An 8,242-nucleotide genomic window follows, 5' to 3' on the forward strand; every position below is an offset into this window, starting at 1 on the left:
GGCATGCTACTGAGTCATTGTCTACAACTGCACTTTCAAATTTATCCAAATCAAGAACCATGAGGAGATTGGCAGCGTTCAACACCAAAGAGTTGTTAAGTACTGTAAGTAATTTCTCTGAGCATTATACTAAAACCATGACCACAGTCAGAAACATCTCATACATCTTGGAGCTGACCAGGTGTAATGAACTGTATTGTGTCTCCCCACAAAATATGTGTCAACCTGGTTAGGTCATGTGTGGTTGTCCTCCATTTTGTGATTTTCCTATGTGTTATAAATCATAATCTCTGCCTGTGGTTAAAAGGATTAGGGTGGGATGTAACATTCTTGCTCAGGTCACCTCCCTGATCCAATGTAAGAGTCTCCCTGGGGTGTGGCCTGAACCACCTTTTATCTCTCAAGAGATAAAAAGGAAGGGAAAACGAGCAGAGAGCGGACCTCATACCACCAAGAAAGCGGTGCTGGGAGAAGAGCACATCTTTTGGACCTGAGGTTCCTGTGCTGAGATGCTCCCAGTCCAAGGGAAGACTGATGCATCATAAATGCCTTACTCCAGAGCCACAGAGAGAGAAAGCCTTTTCCTGGAACTGATGCCCTGAATTTGGATTGTTGCCTGCTAAACTGTGAGAGAATAAATTTCTCTTTGCTAAAGCCATCTACTTGTGGTATTTCTGTTATAGCAGCACTAGATGACTAAGACACCAGACTTGATATTTATTTCTTGACATGATCAGGGAGACACTGGAGCTCATCCACCTGCATCTCTCAGAATTTCCTCCCACCTTGTCACAGCATCAAAATCATGTAAAGTTCTGCTGAATTTACCTTCCAATTCTATGAAATATCCTTTCCCTCTTTTCTTTACAGGTATCTAGTTCTGGCCCTTGATATTGTTCTTCGCTACTTTCCACACAGCTCCCAGGCTTGATTCTCTAAATCTATTCTGAGCATAAATTGAAATCAAAAAAGTCATTGCCCTTCTTAATATCCCCCAAACACAAACCTTTCTTATTTTCTAATATATGCACCTAAAGTTATAATTTTTTTATCTAAGAACTGTTTTTTAGCAGGTATCCACAAATTTCAATAATACTACTTCCATTATTTTTCCTATCAAACTATTTTTTATAATTTCCTTTCTAATTCCTCTTTTGACTTATGAATTATTTAGAAGTGTGATGTCAATTTCCCAACATTTGGAGATTTCCCTGTTTTCTAGCTTAGTTCTATCTTGGTTAGAAAACACTTTATTATTTCAGTCCTTTAATATTTGGTGAGATTTTAATTGTCCATTAAGGCCCAATTTTTGTGAATTTTCCATGTGCACTTGAAAACAATGTGTATTCTGTAGTTGGGGAGTGTATCTTATAAATGTCAAGGAGATCAAGTTGTTAGGTTAAGAGAGTAGTTCGAATCTTCTATTCCATATTGAATTTTTTATATCTGCTTGTTGTATCATTTGCTAAGAGAAATATGTTAAAGTATGGATTTTTCTACTTTTTAATTCAGTTTTTTTGTTTTTTTACTTTTAATTTTGAAATAAGTACAGATTCACAGAAAGTTGCAAAGATAATACAGAGGAGTCCCTTGTATCTTTCGCCCAGTTTCTACCAATAGTTACACGTTACAACTCCAAGTTCAATATTAAAATCAGGAGTTAAACTTTAATACAATGCAACGTGTGTGCATAGTTCTGTGTCATTTTATCACATGTGTAGATTCATGTAACAACCACCAGAGTCAATATGCAGAACTATTTCATCACCACAAAATCCCTTTCCTTTATAGTCACACACACACACACACACACACACACCCTCCACCATTTCTAACATTTGGCAACCAGTAATTCCATTTCCGTCTATATAATTTTATCATTTAGTGAATGTTTTATAAATGGAATCATACAGTATGTGACCTCTGATGCTATTGTGATTTTCTTTTTTAACTCAGCCTAATGCCCTTGAGACTATGCAAATTGTTTTGTGTATCAAGGTTTTTATTGCTGAGTTGTATTCCATGTTATATATGATCCACAGTTTTCTTAACCATTCACCTATTGAGGTACTAATTCAGTTGTTTCTGATGATTTGCTATTACAAATCTGCTATGAACAGTTGTTCTGGTGTATTTTGAGGCTTTTTTTTTTTTTTTTTGGTTGTTAGCTGATACACATTTAGCATTAAGTTGCTCTTTTATAAAATGTCAATTTTCCATGACTATGAAATACTGCTTTCATCATCATGTAATATCTGTGGTAATACTTTTTTTTTTTTTTTACAGTCTATGTTTTTTTTTTACGTTAAAACAGCCTTATCAACTTTTTTGTTTATCCTTTGAGGGTTTATCGTTCTTTATCTTTTCACGTTACATATGTCTTCTGATTTTTTCTTTTCATTTTTCTCTCTTTTTCTTCAGTTTAGATAACTTCTATTGGTCTGTCTTCAAGTAACTGCTCTTTTCTTTCGCTATAAGCAGTTGGCCTTAAAGCCCATTCAATAAATTATGAATTTCAATATTTCAATTTTCAGTTCTACTGATTTTATTTTTTCTCTTTTGATATCTTCCTTGTTTTTATTCATTTTGTTCATCTTTTCTTCTATTTTCTGTGTCGTGTTTATAACAGTTATTGAAGTCCTTGTTAGTTAATTTCAGGTCATTTTCAGGTCTACTTCTATTGTCTGTGCTTTTGTATATTTAGTCATATTTTCATGTTTTTTTGCATATTACAATTTTCAATTGCATGTCAGGTATTGTGTATAAAAATCAAAGATCAAAAAGATAAAATTTATATTACTTTCTCCCTGAGAAAATAGACTTTCTTTTGTCAGGTCTTTAGTGTAAGAAAAAGTACAGGCGCACCTCCTGAGGTGAAGGAAATATTCTATATCTTGACCTTGGTCTGTTACACACACACATGCACACTCATAAGTATATATTAATCTTGCAGTGGATTGAATGATGCCCCCAAAAGATACAACTACTTCCTAACCTATGAATGTGACCTTATTTAAAAAAAACAGTTTGCAGGTGGAATTAAGGAAATGGAGATGAGATCACCCTGGATTATCTGGGAGAACCCTAAATTCAGAGACATGTGTCTTTATGATAGACAGAAGATGAGAAGACACACCCATAAGAGAAGGCCTTGTGAAGATGGAGGCAGAGATTGGAGCAACCACCACAAGCTAGATGAAGCGAGGAAGGATTCTCCCCTAGAGCTTCCAGAGAGAGTGCAGCCATGCCAACACCTTGATTTCAGACTTTAGGAGTCCAGAATTGTAAGAGAATAAACTTCTCATGTTTTAAGCTACCGGGTTTATGACAATTTGTCATGGCAGCCCTAGAAATTTTATAAAAATTTGTACACTTAAGATTTGTGCATTGTACTGCATGTACATGACATCTTAATTTAAAACAAAAAACCTAGGTAATGTCTACATTAAGGTTAATCATTCATTGAGTAAAAAATAAACTTCTGTCATTAAATTCACGTTAAAATATCATTTTCTTTCTGTGGATGCACTTCTCCAGCCTTGCCCATCTGGTTCATTTATTCCCAGCTGGTCTCATTCCTTTCCACTTTTTGCTGCAATCTAGAACTCCTTGATGTTCCCTCCAAACCTCTCACCTCCATTCTGTCTCCAGTGCTGGAGTTCTCACTCATCTTGTTCTCTCTACACTCAACTCACTTTGTTTTATCTAGTAATTAATGACCTTATCTGTGTATCTTCCCCTAATAATTAGGACTGGGGGTGATGCCCCTTCTCAGTTCTCCTGTTATCCTGTCTTTTGGATATTTGTTTCTGTTGTTTCACTTAGCAATTTAATGATAATTAGCCACTCGTGCAATTTTTAATAAATGATTAATTTATAGGCTACTTTCTAGACTCTCAGTTCCTTCACACAACTTGAATCTCCCTTCAGTACCAAGCATGGGATTGGGCACATAGTAGGCTTTTCAGTAATTTATTTAAAATAAACAAAAATATATGCATATAATAGAAAGGCAACTTGTGTTGCTGACCTGATCTCAGAGGCTAATTGGGAAATATTGGGCTGTTAACAATAGTCCTTCAGCAGGGTCTTAGGACTTTGTCAGGGAAGTCACTCTCCTTTTGGCAACATTTTCAAGACTGATGAGTAGGTTCAAGCACCATCTCTTCGCTGAACAACTTTATAGGTGTTTGCACGTTGTGGGAAAGGAGCAAATTTTCTATCTAGGAGTGTGTTCGTGTGGGGCGCAGATGCGGGGACAGCAATGTAATTGATGAAATGAGTTGAAAAACTAATAGCCAAATACATCCCTAAAATCATCCTTAAATCATGCATTTAAACAGATGATCACTAGGTGTGAAATAGATATAATCCAGAGCTACAAATGTGAATAATACAAAATCAAAATTTCTGAATAGACGTTTCCACGCTGGAGCATGCAGCAGTATGATCTTAAATTCTAAGCAGAAATACACTCAACGTGTTTCCGTAGTGTAGTGGTTATCACGTTCGCCTAACACGCGAAAGGTCCCCGGTTCGAAACCGGGCGGAAACAAGAGTAGAGTATCTTAAACCCGTATTTTGCATCTTGAGATCGTGAATTTCGCGAACGCCAACATGCGTGCTCTCTTTGTCCCGATCCTCACTGAGGCCCGTGTTCTCCCGCCTGTCCCAGCCCCAGCAAGTTGCTGGCACCACTTCCGCTGAAGCTTCACGTGTTCTGAGCAGCCCGGTGGTGGCGACCTGAGTACAGAACAGGACTTTGCTTGTGCAGCGCGGGTGGTACTTGCTCCTTTGGAGTACCAACAGCGGGGCACGGGGGTTGTAAAGGATTTTATCTCAGGGATTTCAAGAAGGAACAGGGTTTCACTTTGAGCCCAGCGGGGAATTGAAAACTCCATTCTCTGCTCTTCATAGCTCAAGCGCAGAAGGGATATTCCACGAAATAGGTAAAGTGGGCCTTACGTGGACTGGGCAGTTATCACAGAAACTGTCCGGAGTATTAAAAAAAAAAAAAAAAAAAAGGATCTAGTCCCTAGCTCATATGGAAGCCGAATTCTTAATCCGGCGTCAATAAGAGAAGGCTCTGATCAACTAATTTGTTTTCTCTTTTACAACGCAAGCATTGTCATTAGCGTCCCTCTAACAAAACAGACAATTCCCTAACTCTTCTTATTTCCCCCTTTCTTAATCCACCCCTTGCAACCCACCCAGTTTCAATAAGCTAACCATCCTAATGGAGAGTTTTTAACAACAAAACCAAACAGCAGCAAAAGCCTCTCAAGAGTCGAAAAAACTTGGCAAAGAGAATGTTCCAGCAGATTCTTGGGTGTATTTTTTGGAAGGCTGAATTTCTATCAGAAGGCCAACACTTGCTCACAGCCCATTGACAGGCTTAATACCCATGAACTTGAAACATCACACTACACACTACACACACACACACACACACACACACACACACACACACACACACACACACACACACACACAGAGTCCTCTCTTTCCTGGGAACGAACAAAATTGCTGTAGGCCCAAGGCAAAAGCTGTATTTCTGCCTCCTCCCCAGGGTCTGGAGCCCCAGTCTGCCCGACAAGTCAGGGCTACTTGAAATTGTACTAACAATTAAGACATGATCATAAACTAAGAGTCTTATCCACATGTTGGGTACTGGGCTTTTTCAGGAGAGAATTACTGAGAAATACACAAAGTTCCTCTTGCAGAAAATTTTAAGATTCTATAAAACAAATTTCCCCACGTTACTGTGAAACTCTAAAAAGGGCAGCCCCACAAAAGATTATAACATTACAGAAAAAAAAAAAAATTAGGTCCTTGATAGCAAAAAAAAAAAAAAGTATTAATAGCAAAGAATGCATTAAACTTGAAAAGCTCCCTACATCTGAAATACCTTCTCTCCTTCTGCCCCTCTAGTTTACTCATTATTTCAGTTTTTCCTCAAAGGTTATCTTCCCCTGGGACAATTTTTCATGCCATGTGAGTTAGATGTCCTTCACTGTTTCCTTTTATGATGATAAAAATAGTATGCATGAATTCGTACATGGGCTAACGATAAAATCTTAGTCTTGAAAATCTAGGTTTTAGATTTTGCAGCACTGGCGTTAAATGAGTTTATTCCTGTATAACCTTTTGACTACCCATTTCTGTTAATTAGTTTTGAGTCATAGTGACCCTACAGGGCAGAGTAGAACTGCCCCCATAAGGTTCCCTAGGCTGTAATCTTTATGGAAGCCAACTTCGGAGCTGCTGGCTGGTTCAATCTTCCAAGCTCTTAACCAGTGTGACACCAGGGATCCTTACCTTTTAATTAGTACTCGACAATTCTACTTCTAAGAATGTTTTTCAGTAAAATTCCAGCTCAGCTCCATCCCAGTTGATGTCACCAAGGTTAGTCATTGTAATAATTCGAGGTAGCAGAGAGTTGGAGACAACCTGGATGTCCATCACCAGAACCAGTAAATGCACTGTAATGGCTACAAACGCTATACTGTGCAGCAGTCACAACTAATGAGGCAGATGTATATGTAGCAAGATGAAAACAGTGTCAAGTGAACACTAATAAAAAACAGATCGGGGTCAACAGCACAATAGCAAATTTAAAAGTCACACAGGTACACATAAAACAGATGAGTGAGGCAGCTGCTGAATGATTAAGCCATGGAGAAAAGCAGAGAATTATCACTGGGTGCCCCTCAGGGCATCCTGTGCTGAAGTCTCTCTGAGCCAAGCATTCCCTCGCAAAAAGTGCAGGTGGTCTCCTTGGGATGCTGGTTTCTAAAGGGCCAATATTTGTAATCAATAGGTGAATGCTGGAGTGCATTGGATGGGCAGAGAAATGGCATAGGAGGATCGTTAACATCTCAGAGGTAAGATTTACAACACATGTGAAAATGACATCAGATGACAAAAGGGTGGGCAATCACACAATACTGGAATCACAGACTAGCCAAGTTGACACATATTTTAGGGGGACACGATTCAATCTGTAATGATACATAACAACCATCGGAGTCACTTTTACTCTCACCTTGGATTTGGGCTTCCTTAATGCCAGACAGGTGTCGTTAATGCACAAAATAGTTGGATAGTGGTTTTTTGTTGTTGTTCATTTTACTAATTGTTGTAAATGGGAACTGTCAAATATTGAGACAGTTGGTAAGTGAGGAGTAGTTGTACCATTTTTTCCTGACCCAAGTTATTCTTTTTTCAAACAACTTTTCCTCTTTACAGGTCCTATTAAATGTTACCTGGCGTGGGCTCTTTCAGGGTGGTTATACCTCCCCTCTTTTGTGTCCTATTCTCCTGTTGTCTTTGAGACTCCCTGTGGCTCTCTCCTTTAGGTTTGCTGTGGGAAGTGACCAGGTGTATTCAGTACTGCAATATTCTGCACTGGATACATTTTGGGTAATTGATTTGAATGGATCCTGTTGAAAAAGGTAGAATGTATCAAAGTAAAAATTGATTGCAGGAAGTGTTTCCCTCTGCTTCTAAATCCAAGACCTTTCCATGTGACGTGAGCACGATAACCACTACCCTAGGAAAACTCCTTGCTAGCCAATGCTGCTCTAGTAGACCCAATCTAAGTGTTCTGTATTCATCGGGGCCTGTTCCTAAAAATCATATAGTCTTCTCTCTATTCAGTCAGTGTCTACAATTGTGCTTTAAAATTGGTCTGAAACAAGCATCGCACCAAGATTCGCAGTGTCCAACACCCAGGAATTGTTAAGTACTGCCTTTAACTTCACTGCGCTTTATAGCAAAGTTATGACCACAATCAGAAAAATTTCAAACATCTTGGAGCTGACCAGACTTGATGTTTATTTCTTGACATGATCACGAAGACACTGGAGTTCATCAGCCTGCATCTCTCAGAATTCACTCCCACCTCCTCACAGCATCAAAAATCATTGTAAACTCCTGCTGAGTTTACCTTCAAACTCTGTGAAACATCCTTCCCGTCTTTTCTTTATGGGTTCTAACTTCTGGCCCTTGATATCTGTTCTTCACTACTTTCCACACAGCTCTCAGGCTTGGCTCTCTGAATCTACTGAGCCTAGCTTGAAATGCAGAACTTCACATCCCTTCTTAAAATTCCCCAAACGCAAACCTTTCTTATCTTCTAATATATGCATCTAACGTTATAATTTTCTCATCAAGAACTGTTTTTAGCAGCTATTCAGAAATTTTCGATAACTTCTACTTTCAATATCTTTCCTTTCAGACT

General features: G+C 38.5%; 1 non-coding gene across 1 annotated transcript; it reads left to right on the top strand.

The window, feature by feature from the left end:
- The first annotated feature begins 4,482 nt into the window (after positions 1-4,482).
- TRNAV-AAC (transfer RNA valine (anticodon AAC)) lies at positions 4,483-4,555 on the top strand. The gene has a single exon. It is a non-coding gene; the product is annotated as a tRNA-Val (tRNA).
- Positions 4,556-8,242: the final 3,687 nt, after the last annotated feature.

The sequence above is a fragment of the Elephas maximus genome, chromosome 1, assembly GCF_024166365.1.
Source record: "Elephas maximus indicus isolate mEleMax1 chromosome 1, mEleMax1 primary haplotype, whole genome shotgun sequence".
Lineage (NCBI taxonomy): Eukaryota > Metazoa > Chordata > Mammalia > Proboscidea > Elephantidae > Elephas > Elephas maximus.